Source organism: Centruroides sculpturatus, unplaced genomic scaffold (assembly GCF_000671375.1).
Source record: "Centruroides sculpturatus isolate CEXI.00-Female unplaced genomic scaffold, Cexi_2.0 scaffold110, whole genome shotgun sequence".
Taxonomy (NCBI): Eukaryota; Metazoa; Arthropoda; class Arachnida; order Scorpiones; family Buthidae; genus Centruroides; species Centruroides sculpturatus.
Window position 1 is genome coordinate 93048 of NW_019384339.1, and position 20081 is coordinate 113128.

The 20081-nt window shown below is 30.4% G+C and overlaps 1 long non-coding RNA gene across 2 annotated transcripts; it reads left to right on the plus strand.

The window, feature by feature from the left end:
* The first annotated feature begins 3257 nt into the window (after positions 1-3257).
* LOC111633205 lies at positions 3258-19791 on the plus strand. Of its 2 annotated transcripts, XR_002758020.1 has the most exons (4): positions 3258-3333; positions 15992-16050; positions 19488-19541; positions 19622-19791. It is a non-coding gene; the product is annotated as an uncharacterized LOC111633205 (long non-coding RNA). The 2 variants fall into 2 exon arrangements; XR_002758019.1 differs by lacking the exons at positions 15992-16050; positions 19488-19541; positions 19622-19791 and adding an exon at positions 6287-7004.
* Positions 19792-20081: the final 290 nt, after the last annotated feature.

The window sequence follows — 20081 nt, forward strand, 5'->3', positions numbered from 1 at the left end:
GCAGTGGTTCTTAACCTTTTAGTGATGAGGGACCATTTATCAAAATTTTTGTCTTGCCATGGACCACGAGCTGTTTGGCAGTAATATAGGTTCTTATAAGGTTGTTCTATAAATTAAACACGTAGAAAATTATTCGGAACCAAGAGTATTATATTATTTGTGAAAGTGTTACATTAATTACATTCTTTTAGTGCGATTTTTGTGACTGCATACTGTTTACCAACTGCTGAGTTCTTGGTTCAGTGCTACTTAAAGGAAATGCATGTCGGCACTGGCATCCAACCAATTTTGATGTTTATTTTTAATTATCAAAAGCACTGAGAATCCTTGCTCGCATAAATGTGTGGTTGAAAAAATAATTAGGCACTGTAAAGCAGTTTCTCGAATTTTAGGGAAAGCAATAGCTTTTTGGCTCCAAAAATCTTTAAGATTAATTCCTGTCTCGAATGTATCCTTGCAGTTACTATCATGTTGCATTTCAATTAACTCTTCTTGTATTTCATCTGTCACCTCAGAAATGTTGACTATGAAAGGATTGCAAATCAGTTTCCGAATATCTTTGTCCTTGCAGTCAGGAAAATAGCGATTGAATTCATTTTTTCAAGCTTTGCAAATGGAATGTAATGTTCTTTTGTATTTGTCCTTCAATTTCAGCACTGTCAATCAATAATTGGGTTCAATGTATCAAACGCAGAAAAATTCTCTCTTTCGACCTTGCTGGTCCATAGGTCGATTTTACCAATAAATGCACTGATTTTATCTTCAAATGCAAATTTATTGCTAGTGACTTCCAGTTTCATATTTTCTGACCGCGCACCTTACCCCAGCCCAGTCCGCTATCGGCTCTAACCTTGACATACTGCGCATTGTCATCAACGCATCGTCATTTATTTAATAATTTTGGGATAACTTTTGCGGGCCACTTCGGATGCTTTCAGGGACCACAGGTTAAGAACCACTGTTATAGTGAAATAAATAGATGAAGCTGTTTTAGAACATAATTTTATTTTAATAGAGGCCAATCTAATAAACTTTTACCAAAGAATAAAAATGTAGCTGAAGAGCTGCAACACATCTGACTATAGTCCACTCATTACCATAAAAAATTAGTGAACCAAGAAGGCGTCGTCGGAATTGAACAAAATTGTACATGTGTGAGTGTAACAATGATGTAAGTGATTATAAAATGAAAGCAAAAGGATCATTTATTGCAGGAAATACTACAAATGAAAGGAGGTTCTTGTATCCTATTGGGCCACCTCTAGCATGAATACATGATGTAATATGGGAAGGCATGGAGGCATTCGGATGCCATAAGGTGTCCTGTGGCATCTCAGTTCATGGTTGCTGCAAGCAGTCCTCTACTTCAACCAAACTCCTAGGCTGTCCAACTTGGCATCCTGGGTGATCCCAGACATGTGTGATTGGGGACAGGAAAGCCAGGGAAATGTGGCATTTTGGCAAAGGCAGTCCTGTGACACCCTTGCCCTGTATGGTTGAGCATTGTCCTGTTGGAAAATGGCTCTTGGGAGCCCTACCAGAGAGGCAACATATGTGGCTGCAGGATGTTACTAACATACCACTGGGCTGTCATGTTTCCTTGGATCACTGCTAGAGGTGACTGGCTGTCATGATGGCATCCCAGACCATCACACCAGTTGTGGGGTGGTGTACTGCTACAAAGCATAGGCAGGATTGAGACATTCATCTTGGGCCTCCAGACACAAACATGGCTGTTGACAGTGCCAAAACTGAATCTGGATTCATTGCTGTAGACAACTCAGTTCCATTCCGTCCAATCCCATTGATAGCAACACCACTCCAAACTGAGGTGACAATGGTGGCACACATATTGGCTGTTGCAATAAAAATGTTCCTCATCCAGATATTCCAAAATGATACGGACAGACATGAGCCTGTAATGATGGTGCTACCTGTGTCTGAAATGGTGGACAACAATACGATTGGCTGTGCATTTGTTGGAAGACCAGGTGGTCCTTTCAGATAGTGGTCTGCCAAGGGCATCTTGGACCTGGTTGCCATAAGTGCAAACTCTCTCTCGTCTATTGGTCCCAACACCACCTCACAGTGTTGTCAGAACAGCCTAGGCAGACTGGCAAGATGACCATCCAGCATTTCTCAACCTGGTGATCCTTTCTTTCTCAAGCTTTGTTAGTTTTTCGCATGGTCTTCAATTGCAAAGTAAAGTCATCTCTAGTGATACAGCATGCCTCTGCAACAGCTAAATTACAGACAGGATGCCTTTGCATGCTTTTTTTTATAAGTCAAGAGGGTGGTGCACTTTAACACCCTCTGTTGACATTACACAATGAGCCATCATGCTATAACTCTAATCATTTCCTTATCTGCATGCCAAGTTTTGCAGCAAAACAACAACTGCTTATTAGTGTGCTAATTTTTATGGCAATGAGTATAATTTGCACGCCACTTCAAGTTAGCTAGACCTAGTATATACCAGTTTATTCTATTAAATTATATGGTTTACTAGATTAATTAAAAAATTGTAACTTCCATAAAATGCAAGGTTTGGTCATTTAATTTACAGAATTATTCTCATATTTTTTCTCCTGTGAAATTTCCTTTGCCAACATCTTAGAGGTCACCTGACATTACAGTAAAAGCTTATTAACCTATCCCGTGTTGAATTTTTGTCAATGTTAAGCCTAATGAAAATTATACGTTTTTGAAAAAAATAATTGTATTGTCTGAAATTATTTTTTTATTTTGCACAAGCAAAATAGAAATATTAACCTGTCCTGTGTTATTCCCAACAATTCTTGGGGTCATGACTTCTGAACTCGAGTGTTTGACGTGAGATATCTTGTTACAGTATCAGTACGTTTTTGGAACTAGATGATGCTGAAATGAGATATCTCGGGAATACCAAGGACTAGGTTAAGCCATTTGCTGGTGCATCAGTTGTGGCCGAGACTGATGCATACCGGAATGCACCCATTGAGACAATGGTGTAATGCAATAAGTCAATTGTGTATATAATTTTAAAAATAATGTGATATTTGAATTATTTTATTAAGATAATGTGTTTTTATCAAGTTTTTGTACAATAATTGAGCATTTTATATAAAAAATTGGCAAGCCTTTGTTTTTGTAGTTGTTAAATTAAAATTTAATACATTTATTAGATCATACAAAAAAAAGGAATTTTCAATTATTTTATATATAAAATATTTTTGAAAAATATTTTTTAAACAAATAATAATAATTTTGTGATTCAAGATGGAAGAGGAAATTACGAATCATATACAAATCCTGCTGGTGCAGTTAGCAGTTATGGAAAAGATTATGGTCCCGGTATGTTTCGATTTTCATTCTTTTGACTAATATAATTATTATTATTTTCTAATAATTAAAAATTTACTTAAATCTCTATTAATAACAATTTAAAAATTTCAAAGAAACAAAACACCATCCATTGCCTTATTTATGAATTCTATCATTTTCAATATTTGCATAGAATGGACTAAAATTACATCATTGATAAACAGTGTTTAACAGTTAACACTGATATTAGTACATTGCATTTATGCTGGATATTATATTATATTATATATAGGAAAAAACAGTCCAAAAAAAATTCCCTTAATATAAAAATAACATTACTTAAAGGGGATCTTATAAATACTTTAAGAATTTGAACTTGGACTCAAAAATAAAGAAAATATTCTGAGTGTTTAAATCATGAATTTAAAATTTCGAGTTATGTTTTGACAATGTATATATACATAATCTTTATAATCCAGCCAAATTTAAGACAAATGTCTTGTTAAATTGACTTCAGTATCATTTTTTATAAATGAAAAATGATTTTGCTATAATATTTTTGAATTCATTACAAAAAAATAATTTTTTGGTGATTCAATTAATTTATTATAAAATCTGTCCACAAAATCCCTACTCACTGCAGTTTGAATGCTTGATTTATTAAAATAAAATATATAATAATAAAGATTATGGCTGAAGAAAGCTTATTTGCCATAATGCAAACAATATTCACTGTACTGGAAAAGATTTCTACAATTATCTATGAATTTAAAATTAAATAAAATAAAACTTTTGCATAGTGTTCAAATGAACAATATAAAACCATTCAATAAATGCTAAGCTTAAATACTTTTAGAAATAAATATATACAAAAGATTTTAACTAACTAAGGTCATTTTTTCCAACTATTGCCATTAAATTATTAATTATATTTTAATAAATTATAAAAAAATGTTATATGGTCTACTCTTAACTAAAATAATTTTACTATGATCTAATTCATAATTTATTTCATAGATTTATTTATAACCAAATAATACAATAAAAACATTGATTAACAAGCTCTTTATCACAAGTATCCAAAAAAAAAAAAAAAAATACTATGTGAACTAGTATTGATGATAATTATTTATAACTGTTGAGTGAAATTACTACTACTAAAATAAGGGGTTAAAAGGTTTAATTGTAATGGCTATGAAAACCTGAGAGCTAGACAAAATTATGGATGCCTCATTTTGTTTAACTTGTTGTCTATTAAAAGTTTATTCTACCTGAAGTTGTAAATAGTTTTATCTCTAAGATGGTTCTGTTAATACTCCTTTATTTTGACTTTTAACCGTCTATGATTCATAGGATTTGAAATGATTCTAATTCCTGTATAAAAGTAGAATTTATAAATGCCAAATTGCAGCTATAACCAGTCAGTCAAAACAGTTAAGGTGTTACCCACCACTCTGGTAGATCCAAGATTGAATGTAGGTGGTAAAATATTCCCAGGAGTTTTGGGTGGGGTGGTCTGTCCCTCGTCACCCCATTATCCCAGTGTGAGCCTGGCCGAATCTACAGTTGGATTGAAAAAGGCCCTCTTGCTGCCCACGAGATAGAGAGTTTAAAAAAAGGGACAGATTTTCTAAGTGTTGGAAAAAATTTTGTTTGTTCTTAACTAAAGAATGTGATGTATGTATATTAGTATCAGGCTTACAGAAGTTAGTGCTATTTTTTTTTAGATACAGTAGTTTAGCTGAAACAGCATTCCTGATAAAGTGAACATTTTTAACTTCAGCATTTTTTCATCAAAAGAAGAAAAACTCTTTTGATTAAACTTTCAAATGATACTATTTTGTACCTGAAAATATCAATAGATTTGACATGCACATAAGAATGGAAGATCTACTGTAAACAAGATGCTTATCAGGAAACTAAATCATAACTGTTGTCTGTCTGATCAATATCTAGTGATAAGTCTTCTATACTTGAATTTTTCCCCCATAAAGTCTATGTAATTATCTCATGTCTTTCATTATATTAAAAGGACATCTATATATTGTAGGTAGGACACACTAAAAACAACAGGTAAAATTTAGCAGATTTTCCTACTATCCAATAATCATCTGTATCATTTGTTTATGTATTCCACCTTCAAAGTGAGATAAGTGAATTACTGTATGCAAGAAGTTAATTTTAGGTTCAAATAAAAAGTTTGTTTATTCTGTTTGGGAAATATATTCATAAACTTTTGAACATAAATAATTTAGTATAAAAAAAAGAATGTGCAGTATAATTTGAAATAATAAGATTTGCTATTTAGTACAGTGATCTCCAGCATTCAATTTTGAGCATTATAAAATTTGTTTGTGAACTCTAAATAATTTTGCTTTACATATTTGCTTGTACACAAAAAAAATAGTATGAAGATAACATTTGATATTAAAGCATTTCAAATGCTTAATATCAAGCAAAATTTATTATCATTTATTAAGAATTTTAATGTAAAAGTATACTTTTGAAATTAAATCTTTCAAACCAGAAGGTTATTTAAAAAGTTATTGTTTTTTGACTGCCTCAACTTCATTTATTCATGTTTATACAAAATATTTTTAGTAATATTAAAACCATAAAAATGAATTAAATGAATAATTATGAATTAAATCATAGCATATTAAAATATTATTATGATTTTTTTTTACTTTTGCTGTTTTAATTGTTGGAAAATTTGACACAATTGTGAAAATTCTTAAAGAGTGTTTTAGTATATTACACACTAAAAAAGTTAATTGTAAATTTGAAATTTTATTCATGATAAACTTTAAAAAATATACTATTTATGAATTTTTTAATTGCAATTGTTTCATGATTATATAAGAACAAAATTTATAAAATTTACAAATCATTTGAAAACCCAAAATTGACTGCCTTGAAATTAAAATATGAAGCTTGACATAAATTGCTAATTATTGCTTTTGCCCAATCATGATATTTACAGGTGGTTCCAGGCCTGGTAGTGATGATCGTTACGGTTATGACAGCTATGGAGGCATGCCCTCCTACAACCAATCACGCGATAATTACGGTGGTTCGACCACGGGCTACGGCCCTCCCCGCGGGGGCGGAGTTCCACCTCCGCGACATTACTAGCTCGAGAAAGGAAGCGCCAACTGTCATTTACACAGGTTAATATTTACGAGACGTAATTAGATTCGTTTAACTGTCCAATTTTTGTAGGAATACTTGTATCAGTGATTATGATTGACATTTCATGTTTCGAAAATGTACAGATTCACACAAAAGCTTTTTAAATCATTATACCGAAAATCTATAGAATATGACCGATAAATAATCACAGCCCTTCATCATCCATTTTGAACTCATAATTATTCATGTATTTGGGTAATTGTTTAATGTATTGTTCTTTGCTGTATATAGGTATCATGTTATAAAAAAAATCATTTCATTTTTAAAACAACCTCATTGTAACAAGCTATTAGTGAAGAGCTTTTGTAATGTGATGCGTTGGGTGACGTTTCTTTACATAGCCGAGTATTTAACCATCAACCGATCATTTTCACTGAATTTATCAAATGTACGTGAATTTTTATTGTGAAACTATAGTTAATATTTCTGTATTTGCAGTAAGTTGGTGCATAAATATGGTTGTTTTATCTGAATTATTGCTTAAATAAAATAAAAGATTTTAAACTAAATATATTTTGAGAGAGGTAATAAAATTATTTAAAACATAATTAGTTCAATACATCAACATACATGCTTCGTAATCCCTTAAATATTGGAAAACCTGATTGGTAAACGAGATGCACATCGTAGCGTAATCATTGCAATTGAAAATAAAAGTTGATCAGAAAAGTTATAACAAATATTCAAGAAGTGAGTTTTTGTTCTAATGATTATTTCTAAATATATAATTGTTCTCATTCACATTTATATTTGCATATAATTCATTTGGCCCAAAATAATGTGACGAAATATTGCCCCATTGTTGGATTTCTTACGGGATATTTATAGGCCATAAATTAGTCATTTCAAAATTTGGATCAAATCGCCGTCTTGTCAGAATTTTAGTAGCTATGATTAATTTTAGAAGAAAGAAAAGTTGTTGAAGGAGGATTTGAACTCGCACAAACTTGTGGGTGGATTATTAAGTTACTAATAGAGACGCCCAATTAGTTTTCACTTCCAAAAATATATATGTATATTGTATTTGCCAGCTATAACACTCACTTTTATCCAAAATAACAATTTATGAAAATTGGGTGCATTTTATATGCTGGCAAATATGATAATTCAGAATTATAAAATGCAATGATATCTTGATCCATTATTTCGTGGCACTGCCATAGAGGATTTATAAATTATAACTATTTTACAGTTTGTAAATAACCCGGAAGAAATTTAAGAATGTTTAGTTTGTTGACTTAACATTATTCATTAATTTTCCAATAGCATCGATGTTAAAAAGTTATTCTATATATTGCCTCTCTTAACATTTAATATACTGTATAAAAGATTTTTTTTTAAATTACTTAAGAAACTGTTTTAAAAATGATCCCAGTCAATCTCTTAATTTATATTTTTTTATATCATTATATATAAAGATTTTTCAGACGTGATAAACTTCAATATTTTTCAACAAAAATTCGTTCAGAAATTAAAACATTTTTTTGCTACTTTAAATGATTAAAATTTAATTTTTAAGCAGGCGTTTAAGAAAACTTTTAATGTTAATAAGCAATAAGAACAAGTATTCCCTAATTGCAAAATAATGAGAAAGGTTCATTAAATTAAGACGAAAATAAAAATATTTCAAATTATATCTCGAATGAATATTATATTTAATCATTGTAAATTTATAACTACAATAATATGAAATAAAACAGAAAAGTCCTTTTCTTTGAAATGTTTTAAAGGGAAAAAATAAAAGAAATCATCACACAAATCGGTAAATATGTAACGAGTATTTAAGTGAATAATAAACTATTTGTAAACTTACTTTAAATGAAGGAAAATTATCTCATATAAAATATTAGCCAATGTCAAATATATTCAATGGTATTTTCATGAATTCTGATATCAAAATTAAAAGTATTAGTACATTAAGCTCAATAGTAAATATAGAAGACAGGTCAAATTATATGCACTCATTTAATTTCTTTTCACTTAGACTGATTGCAACAGTAAAATAATGGATATTTCTTTAAGCATCTGTAAGCCTTTATTAAACATCGAGAACAGAAGTTTAAACCAAAATTTCCAGCAGGTAGAAACATATGTGAGTGGGAAGCATGGAACTCACTTTAAAGGGAAAAATTAATTATGTACAATGTATAAGATCAATTAAATATTATCGTGTAATAAAATTGATAAAAATAAAAATTATTATTACAGAGAATTATGCAAGCTCGTACGGTGTGACAGCCATGCCATGTATTTATACAAGGCATGTATAAAAATATGGAACACGTAAAAACGTTTATAGAATTATTTAAATATGTATTCCATTTTGTATTAGATCTTTATAAACAGTAAGAGCGTATTCTAATGCTAATTTCTCAATATCTTAGTATTTTTAGCTGTATACTTTAGTCTAACCAAAACTGTCTTTGGTTATTGCTAAAATTTATTGCTAAAAATTAATTTGTCAAACTTAAATCTTTCTTAATAATCAACTTTGTCGGCACACAAATAAGTTCGATGGCATTTTGCTCTAAGAAAATATAAGTTACAAAGTACTGTTTAAAGTAGAAGAATTGCATTTAAACATCAAAACAAAAGAGAAAGGCAAAATATAATCTTGGATCAGCATTTCTTAATATTTTGTATTTCTTGGACCCCTAGTAATTATGAGAAGCTGGTTGAAAGTCAGAATTATTTTTTGAATGACCAACCAAAAATAAAAAGTCTGTATTTATTTTTTTTTTTTTTTTTTGCGATTTCAGTGGTTTTGTTTGGCAAAAGTCCTTCTCACACTGGCTTTTGTTTGAGTTCCAAACTGACTCGGGCAAATCCCAACAATTAATAATAATTAGTTTACTTGAAAGTTTTGTTTATCAACGGCGTCGCTTATTTGAAGATTGTCGAATCATCTTTGACATTTTCTGTATTTTTACATTTAAGATATGGCTGGCAATCCATTTTCTAAATACAAATTCCTGTACGAAACAGTCAAATATGTGAATATGAAAATTCACATAAACAAGTGTTCGTGGGTAGAATCAGAAAAACCTCACAAATTCCTTTTGAGTGTATCTGATGATTTCTGGCGGTCGGTCACTGTTGGTGGAATATGCGCACTTTGAGTCATGAGCCCATGTTTAAATCACTGGCACGTTTGTTTAGTATTTGATTAATTTTCATAAAATTAGCCAAAAAAAATCCTAAGATGATAAACTGTAGTGTGTGTATTTACTCTATTTTTAATGTGTACAGATATATAGTTTTTAAAATTAAAATATATTTCACTTACTTGTTTACTCAAGTTAATACCGTAAGGTAAACAAGTATCATCCCTCGATTAACAAAGGCCCATTTAAAAGCGTAAGGTAAGACACAAAACAATACGTAACAATAACAAAGATAAATGTATAATGAAAGTAAAAGTACCTAATGTAAGAAAAGTTTTATTTATTTGACCAAATTAATAAATTTAAAAAATTACTAAAATTATTAAAGAAAAATTGGCAAATTCAAAAATCACAAGTTTGTCTTCCAAATTTGAATAATATTGTTAAATACCAAGTTTAAATCTGTCGTGCAGATTGGATTCTTTCTCTCGTCAAGTAACTATTCTTATCATAGTTTATCATAAATTCAAGCATTCAGCTATTAGAAAATTCTCTTGTGACAAACTGGAAAGTTCGGTTGCAATTCTCTGTAAAAATGTACGGTGGCAAACTCGTAAACTTGTCCTTAGCTCAGTAATTTTACGACCATTTGAGTTAATGACAAATATAGTTAATAGAACAGTGTCTAATTTGACTGCAATTTCTTACTATACTACACTTTTGCTACAACTTTAGTTATTAATGCTTGCCATAGTTGATTAGCCTAACTTAAGATGTGATTTTTCCCCATTATATTTGTATCAGTGACGTTTTGTTTTATCTTCGGCTGTTTACTAAGGCTTGGGTGGGTATAGGTTTTTATTACAATTGTTTCTATTCCTCAATAATTCATTGTGCAGCCATGCGCATGCAATTATTTTTCTTTCAAAAGTTGTATTTTTAATGACAATTTGAATCTATGCACGATGGAGAAAAGATGAATTTGTTCTACAAGAGTTTGCTTTTTTAGTCATTAGTTTGATGCAAATGTCTGCAGGACTTGTGAATAGAGTGTAATGCTCTAACTTCACAGAAAATGGTTGCAGATATATAGTTTAGGTGTTGTTGGAAAGGGAATTGAAAAATGAAGAGAATTTTTTTCAAAGAGCAAATTGTTTTGTACATATTGCAGTTTAAACTTTATATAAATACTCTGGCAGCAGGTGATATGTTGTGCTTGGCAGTCATTAGTGCATGTTGCAGTAATTAATTAAGACAGAGCAATAAGAAATTGCAAATTTTTGTGGACTGATTAACAACTTAATAAGAAAAATTTTTACTGTATAATTTTAATCAGTGAAGCTTTCAGAATATCCTAAAGATGTGTATCCAGGAGCAAATCTTGGAGGTGATTTTTTTTTAATTTGTGTAAAGAAATAAATAGTATAAAAGTTTTATCACTCTAATATTAAATTATAACCATTATTTTAAAGAAATAATGAACTCCTGTTAGCAATAAAAAATCTTTTGAGTGTGATTATTGTCTTTTTAGATCTGCCTGTACTAACTTAAGTTAGAATTGCAACATTGAACAAATAATTTTTAGCTATATTTACTTTGTTTGGCTTATGATTTCTATTGCTTAATAATATATTAATGGTATATTTTCAAAGGAGTTATGATTTGAACATTAAGATAGAAGTAATTACTATTAATTCTGTATTTCTGAAATTACGGTGACTGTTTTCCTTCTCTTCTGTTCATTTTTATCTACATATGCAATCTTAATATTCTAAAACACTTCAACAAATTATTAGTAATTTGTAATTGTAATGGCAATTAAGATTCAGTTGGCTGCTTGGTTAAGGTACTGTTTAATTGTGACAGGAGAATTCAGGTTAAAATCCACTCTGAAACAGTGAGAATTCAATATCATTCTCTATGCTGCTTGACTAAATTATAAAGCATGTCTGTAATGAGTGTAATTGTCAGTAGTTCATGTAGACAAATTGGTTATGGTCGTATTTGCAACCAAAGGGTCGAGATTTAGAAGCCGACCGATTACCGTTTGCTTTACTTTTAGTACATGAAGCTTATCAGTTTGCTTCCGACTCGCGATTCTCGGTTGCAAATAAGGACGTTAATCTGTCGATTAATATTACGTACATTTGCATTTATCTTTTATTGATCGAGCAATAAATTTAGAATAATTTCGTGTTCAATATAACAGAATGGATTATAAAAATTATAGCTTTGGAAGTAGTAGTTTTTCATCTTGCTTGTAGCCGTAACATTATCTTCCAATAGATAACGTGCATGTATCAATAGAAGTATCTGTCGCTTATTGAAGCTTGCTGTAGTTACTGTAGTACTATCGCTTACTGTAGTTACCACTTACAATGCTACCCCATACACTGTGTTAATAAGTCCTAGTAAGATTAGATAAGATGCCGCTATAAATATTTTATCAGCTTTGTTTGATGTTATATTTCACAGATTATCAATGATATAATAAAATTTATTTTTTTCAATTTTGTTTCAGATGTACAGTACAAGCTTTCTTAATGTTTGAAAAAAGTTATATAGATTATAAATATATTTATAAAATGGTCATAAAATTCACATTCTAATGAGATCTTAAAATCTAAAAAATTTGGAGCTTTTTCTTCATATCAGTATATTATTAAAGAATTAGGGAAAAGGGAAACGTAGTGGCGATATTAAGTGAAAAAAGTGAATGATTTCAGATTAAAATAAAATATTTACTAATTGGAAGAATTAAAATTGAGAAAAGTTTGAATTATCTCAACTTTTTTTATCATTCAAATGGAACAAACGTACCCAACTCGTCAGATATTTAAATGTTCTTTTAATTAAATATGTTATTCGGTCAAATAAAGATTAAATTTATGATTCCAAATATTTCTGGTTAAAAAATAAATAAATAAAAACTCCAACTGTAGTTACTTTGGTTTATTAGAGTTGAAGTTTTTAGTAATTTCACCATTTATATTACCGCACGAAAAAATTTTCTTACGTTTCGATACTTTTCTTTTTCACAAGATAAGACCCAAACTATATATAAAGCATTAATAGTATTATAAAATGACTGCAAAAAAAAAAGAGTTATTTATTAAAAATCGACAAGAATTAATATATTTAAAAGACAATATAAAATTTAATAAATAAATTCTTAAGTTGAACAAGTGCTTGAATTTAATTTAAAAAATGGAATGTTTGGTTCTGCCAAACTTCATTGGAATAACTTAAATATTGGGCAGTATTTCTAGAAAAGAACGCTCGATCTTAATAATTAAGATTCTTATAAAAACAAAGAACAAATCTTCGGATCCCTCCTCTAGTAAAGGATCTCCGTTGGCAAAGACACGTTCGAAAATGCAATGTAGAAATCGAAAATAACAAAGCAGAACAACTTACAATGATTGTAAAACCGAAATTCTCGATCCATATGAGAAAAATTACCCTTCTGTCAAGTGGAGACACTTTAAAAATAAAAAAAAAATGCAAAATTGATGGATAACAGGAAAGAATTTATATGTATTCAGAATTATTCTAAAACCTGTTAAAATTATTTCTTTGGTAAGTATGACAATATTTACATTTTAATATTTTCTAAATTAAATTAAAGAATTAATTTGAAATTAATGATATACGAAATAATTTGAATGGGCATTTAAAGTGTTTTAAATTAATTGTGATTTCGGATAAATTGCCAGACGAAATTTAAAAATTTATATATATATATATTTTTGTAATGTATATTTTGTACGTATAAACCGATTATAATTTTTATACGTTTTAAGAATAATCGATATAAAGTCATGATCGGACTGACGAAAGACGTAAATTAATACGCTCCGTTTTTTAGCAAACGTTGCCTAAAAATCGATATTTCGAATATATAAAATCATATTAAAAATGAATTGCAAGACCCCCTAGGTACCGTACACGGCTCTCGAAAGAAATAAAAACAATACTATGCATTTGCTTCTTAGGGGAGATTAGGAAGTACGGTAACGAGAACGTCACGAAACCGGATTGACAAAAGGTATGTAGTAATTAAATTTGGGACGTGCCAAACTTAATACAAAAGGAAAATAATTTATCTTCGAGCATGGATGGTGTAAATTATAAAATAAGATTCATAAATTGCAACATCTAGCCTATTCAAAGATTAACTGTGGTGCGTTTCATATCGTCATCTATTCACATAAAAAAAAATATATATATCTAATCGCTTCGGAATTTCTTTACGAATGTTTAGTGTGAATACAAAAATAGTGAATCTGAAAATCGAGGGACACTCATTACTTATTATATAGCTTTTAAGAACTGGTTTACAGTATATACACTTAAAAAAATATGAAACGTACTAAAAAAACTGTATCACGGTAAACATTTACCCCAGTAATTATCGAAAGAGCACGCTACAAAACATGAAATTTACTCAATTATAAATCGATATTTTGATTGAAAAAAATTATATAATATGTGTACTTAAATAACAAAGTGGGGCTTAAAATTAAATTTGCCAAAAGATTAAAAAAAAAATATACAAGTATCACATATTAAAAGATGTTTTTACATAAGTAAATACGAACTGAATAACATTCTCTTTTCTTTTTGCATGTATTCATAAAAGAAAAAGAAAAATTATGTTTAAGTTTGGAATAAATCGACCCCAACAAAATATATCTTATTTTGTAATTATATTTTTAAGAAGTGTTTTAACTTAATGTTTGGCATCAATTTTATGATGACAACTGTAGACTATTCTTAGATTATTGTTTTTATATACATATATGTATATATTATAATAACTATATTATTGGGATTAGTATATTTTTATTTATATGATAAATTTAGAGCTTTTGTTGTGAACCCGATGGAAATAAAATTTAAAAAATGCAAATTTCTGTTCCGAATTTCATAAAATTACAAGTATGTGCCGCTTAAGGACGGAGATACGTTCCGTGAAATACTTCGTTAAGTAAGCATCGTAGAGTATACTTAGACAAATCTAACAGTATAGTCTACTACTCATACAGGTTGTATTTAATGTAATGATAAGTATTTATGTATCTAAACACATATAAGTGTAGAAAAGGTACAGCCGACTACAAATTTTTCATTTTTGTTGTTATCTTACGGGACCTCCTTTACACGTGGTCCATCATTAAGCAGAATGTAGTTAAGTGGTGCATACCTATGCTGTACATTATCTAAATGTTAATATAATTGTTATTGCTGAAAAATAAAGGCAAAATATTCCATCAGTCAAAATAAAAGTTCTAAAATATTTTATATTTGATTAGAATCATTTTTAAATTATATATGGTAAGATATTACTTTACCCAAATACAAAATGCCAAAATTTAAATTGTTACGCACGATGCATCGACCGGTTTCGGACCTTAATTTTTGCATATTGACTAGTAAATTCAATATAATTAGATGTTAAATATATAAAAATGGATTTTTAATATTTAATGTTTTATTTTTAAAAAAAATATGACATCGGTTATGTCATTTATTACAAATGATCGGTTATGGGTAACTAATGTCCTACTACATTTTTCTTAAATAAATGTCTGCATGCATGCATTTGAATCAAGTATAGAATTCTTTATAAAAGAAGTATGCTTGAATATTGCATGAATTGTTTGTTTTCAGTAACATTAAATATAATTTTTAGCTTTAAAATACATCATATTAAAATCAAAAGTTGCATGCGTTTAATGGATTTTTTTTTAAATAATTTTTTAGTGTTTTCATTACTTTTGTTTTTACAGTATTGGATATAAACAAATTTTATTATCTGTGCATCTCTACGGGAAATTTAATGGAATTGCAAATAGACGATTGTAATACAAATCGTGTTTTATTTTAAATTAAATTTAAAATCTCGGTTTGAACATTCAAGGATTAAATGTTCATAAATATAAACGTTTTTTGCTTCTTACGAAGCACGAATTTGGATACAAAATCCGTTCAATCACGAGTAAAATGTAAACCTCAAATAACATCCTATTCGGCGAGGTTACGCACTGATACTTATTGTAGTTTCATATCTTCCTTTAAAGTAGAGATATAATGGAAGGGGGAAAAAATCAATATTTGGAAGGACCTATTTTTGTCTCCGATTTTCCAAACGGGAGAGAGAAATCTCCGACTGCAATGAAACAATAACGACTCGGATTTCAAATTTACTTTTTATTTACATAAATTATTATTACATGACTTCTGTCAATTGGACTGAAAAATATTGGAAATATATACTTATTAATAAATAATCTTAAAAATTGTATAATGATAAGTAGCATCAAAAATTGTGTAAACAATAAATATATATATAAAAAAAGTAATTTTATAAGTATTTATTATTTTTTCAGTAATGCGATGGGCTTAAGAAATTGAAAGAGACTTATTTGAACATCTGGAAAATTAATGGGTAAGTAAAGTTTATTTTTTTTTTGTATCCTGTAGTAGAAATTAAATATACTGTAACATAAATATGGTTGAACTTCAATGAAGTGCCATCCTCATACAGTCATTGGATTCTAGATCTTCCTCATAACAATAGAATAGAAGTATCCTTTCTTATCTCTGAATTATCAAATGTAGACTTTTGCATTGCATAGGATTTTATTTTTGCCGAATCGCATAACTCAAATTCTCAAACTTCAAGTTTGTGTGGATCTTATCTGGGTCCACAGTCAGAATTTTCTTTCAGGGACTTGTTCCTCAAGTTTTATTTGGCAGTGGCCACGACCGACTGGCCTTCTATCCATTGTTTTGCTACCGGCAATAGGATTCTGCCAAAATTTGGAGGAGACTTTAGCTCCATGGTTACCTTCCCATCTATGCGCCCGATCTTATTTTAAATAATTATTTTTGTTGAGAATATGAAATTCTGTGCCAGTTTCAGAGACAAATGAATGTTGGCTCTGCATTGAGGTTTGATTGTATATATTGATTTCCCTTAAAAATGAAATACTGTATGTAAAATTTATTTACATACATATTTTTCTTCTACACCACATTGCATCTCAATAGAATATATAAATAATTGCTTGGCTTGTATGTTAATCACGATGGCAATAAATATTTATTTATGAAAGTATGGACATAACGTAATGAAAAATATACTCAAAGTTCTTAAAATGTGGCAAATGTCATGACAAAACGAGTCAACTAGTGCAAATGAGTGATGATAGATGATAAAAATTCGGGAAATGAGCAATGTATGCTATTATATGTTTTATAGAAATTTAAAACGTGGTGACTATTAATTTTCTATAGTGTGTTGCCAAATTTATTATAAATTTTTATTTCTGCAATTAAAATCATTGCATATGTATGGATTTAATGCATTAAAACTCATTTGCATTTAAACAAGATATATCAACCGTATAAAACTTTTCAATATATGATTTTTAAAAAATTAGGTGATAAAAAAACTAAGAAAGTAATAAAGCAATATCACATTTCTTTGCATATTAAGGCGGCTTCACACGTTCAGTATATGTTGAATTGTTTGTCACTTGGCAAAACATGTAAACTCAGGTAATTATTTGCCAAACATTGGTTTGTTGTGGGAATCATGAATATGTTTTCTGGGATTTATTCCCTTTGATTCTTCACAATATACCAACAGGGAGTGGGAAGCAGTGGATGCAGAATATTTGTTTAGCAAAGTCAAAGTCACAAATAAATCATCCATACTACTCAGTATTGGCCAAATGTTTATTCGGCATTTGGTGATGTGTTGAGCCATCTTTATTATATAGTTCTGTAGAATAAAATCTGTTAGTGCCTACAGCACTGTTGGAGTAGATATATTGTTTTCTTTTATTTTTCTATTGGTAAATCTATTGTATATTGATGGAATTTAAAAAGTGCAGCATTTTCCAGGTACATAAATTTTACAAATTGCCTGATAAAACTCATTATTCTGCTTTATTGGAATGCTGAAATTACAAATTAACTGTCCTTTCTCTAGCACTGTCAGACAACTAGATCCATCAGAAGAAAAATCTCTGAAAATTATTTCAAGAAAAACTAACTGCCAATCTCTGTCAAACTAGTTGTGCTATTATCTACTAGTATTTACTTCTCCATCCACACACGTGCGAAATGTGATGATGGGCTCTGTTGCTCAAAAGTGCTAGAGAAATGGTATTTAATCTATAACTGTTTGTCATAAAAAATTGAAAATTACTTTTAATTACACATTAATTAATCATGAAAGTCAAGAGAAAGCTTTGCATATTTAGATTTAAGTCACTTTGTTTTTTGTATACTTCTGAAAAGTGAAATTGCAACACTACAAAAGAATACACAGAGCCACATGCCCATTGCAGGACTGGTAGAGGTGAGGAAGATATGCAAATAATTTTGTTTTTATTTTAATGAAAGACAATGGCCATACAGCCAATGGAAGAAGGAGAATGAGGAGATAGAAAGAAGAGGAAGGAAGGATCCCTCTGAGTGATGTACATATGGTTACTACTCCCACTGCATGCAATTTTTAGGCTGTGTCTAAAACAAAACCTGAATTGTGGCATACACCAATAGTAGGTCAGCTACATAAATGCTGGACAAAGTAAAGATACACAAATGATTAAAAGAACAAACAAAGATATGCATCAGACACCTATTTATTCAGTTACGAATATGGCTTCTACGGGCAGCTGTACAGGCCATTGCCATACAGCAATGCATACTATCAATGAGACAATTAAAGGTTGCCCAAGGTATCCCTTCCAAACTGTGTACTCTGTGGTATACATGTTGTATACAGTATTTGGTGCTGGTTCCTGGTGTGCACCGCACATCAGATGAGGTCCCATGGGTGTTTGATGGGAGCGAGATCCAGCAAGACTGCCAATCTGGAAAGGATGTGAATTTTATTCAGGCTGGTGAGAGTTCACTGTGTGATGTGCAGTCTGGCATTGTCTTGCTGGAATACCGTGTAGAGTGTGGCCTGCACCGGTGGCCAAACTACAGGCGTTACAATTCATGTGATGTACTGGTCTACTGTCATAGTACCAGAAATATATACTGGGGCTGTCTGCCGATCGAACACAATGCCTCCTCAAACCATGATGCCCGGTTGGAGCCGGCATGATGCTCAGCAAAAAGGGCCGGCATATCACCTCACTTGTCCATAGCCATCATTCTTTTGCAGACACAAGCAGGATTCATCCATAAACAATACCCAATGCCATTCACCAGTTCAATTCTAATGACGACGACATCACGCCAGGCATGGAGTCTTGTGTCCACATGGTTACTTGCACTCTAATTGCCAACCCAACTTCATGCAGCTTGTTGCAAATGGTTTGGGTGGATATGAGTACACCTGTTGACAGCAACGGGTGGCTTCAGATGTCATGTGTCATGGCGAATGGTTTGACAAATCTGCCAGTCTGTGCACCAGTCATATGCCAGTGCAATTCACTCCCCTTCAAAGTGTTTGCAGGTATAATACTCACATAGTGTCCAATATACATAGCAACTGCACATATTGAGAAACCAAGGTTGCTCAGCTCCAGGATATGGTCTCATTTCCCAACCGTTATTGATGGTATTTGGCTCCTTGTCATCTTCAAGCATTTTTCTACACTTCCAAAGTTGAGCTGCTGCAAACCATCAGCAATAGCATTTACGGCCCAAGCCAGCCACCGGTCTTTAGAGCTTGAAACTGGGCACCACATTACCCAATGTGTACACAGACTTAATCATTTGCACATCTCTGTCACCTCTACCAGTCCTGCAATTTGCATGTGGCTACATGCATTCCTTCATGGTCTTACAATTTCACTGTTGAGGAATGTACTTGTTTTTCTGTTTGAATTCATAAGATATTTTTATTTAAAATTTCAGAATGAAGAAAGAAAACAGAAAATATTATTTTTGACTCTGAAAATATTTTCTAAGGTAGTAACAAATATTTTTTTACTAATAATTATGAAATATCTGTAAAATTCTTAAAAATTATTTTATATCTTCTATATTAGAATACATATAATTTCCACGATTGGGAAAATCTCATTCAATAGGATTATAAGCAGTTTCTACCGAACAGTTAATATCAGTTATTGCTTGTAGTTGTAAGTATATTTACGTAAAATCGTCATGTGATTATTTATTGTCAAACGATAATTAAAAGTATTTATAATTAGTATTAAGTCTAAAAATTAAAATTTATTAAATGCTTTTAGATTAAATACTTAAATGGTTTAAATCAGTGGTTCCCAATTAGTTTTTCCTGCGTACCACTTCAAGAAAGAGCTCAAACTCGCGTACCCCTTATAGCAGAAATTCATATTAATCCATACTAATATTATAAATTCGAAGGTAATTCTGTCTGTCTGTCATCTTCTTACGTCTAAACCGCTGAACAAGTTTTAATAAAATTTGGCACAGATAGCTTACGTGTTGGAGATGGACATAGGCTAATTTTACTGCAAGAAAATA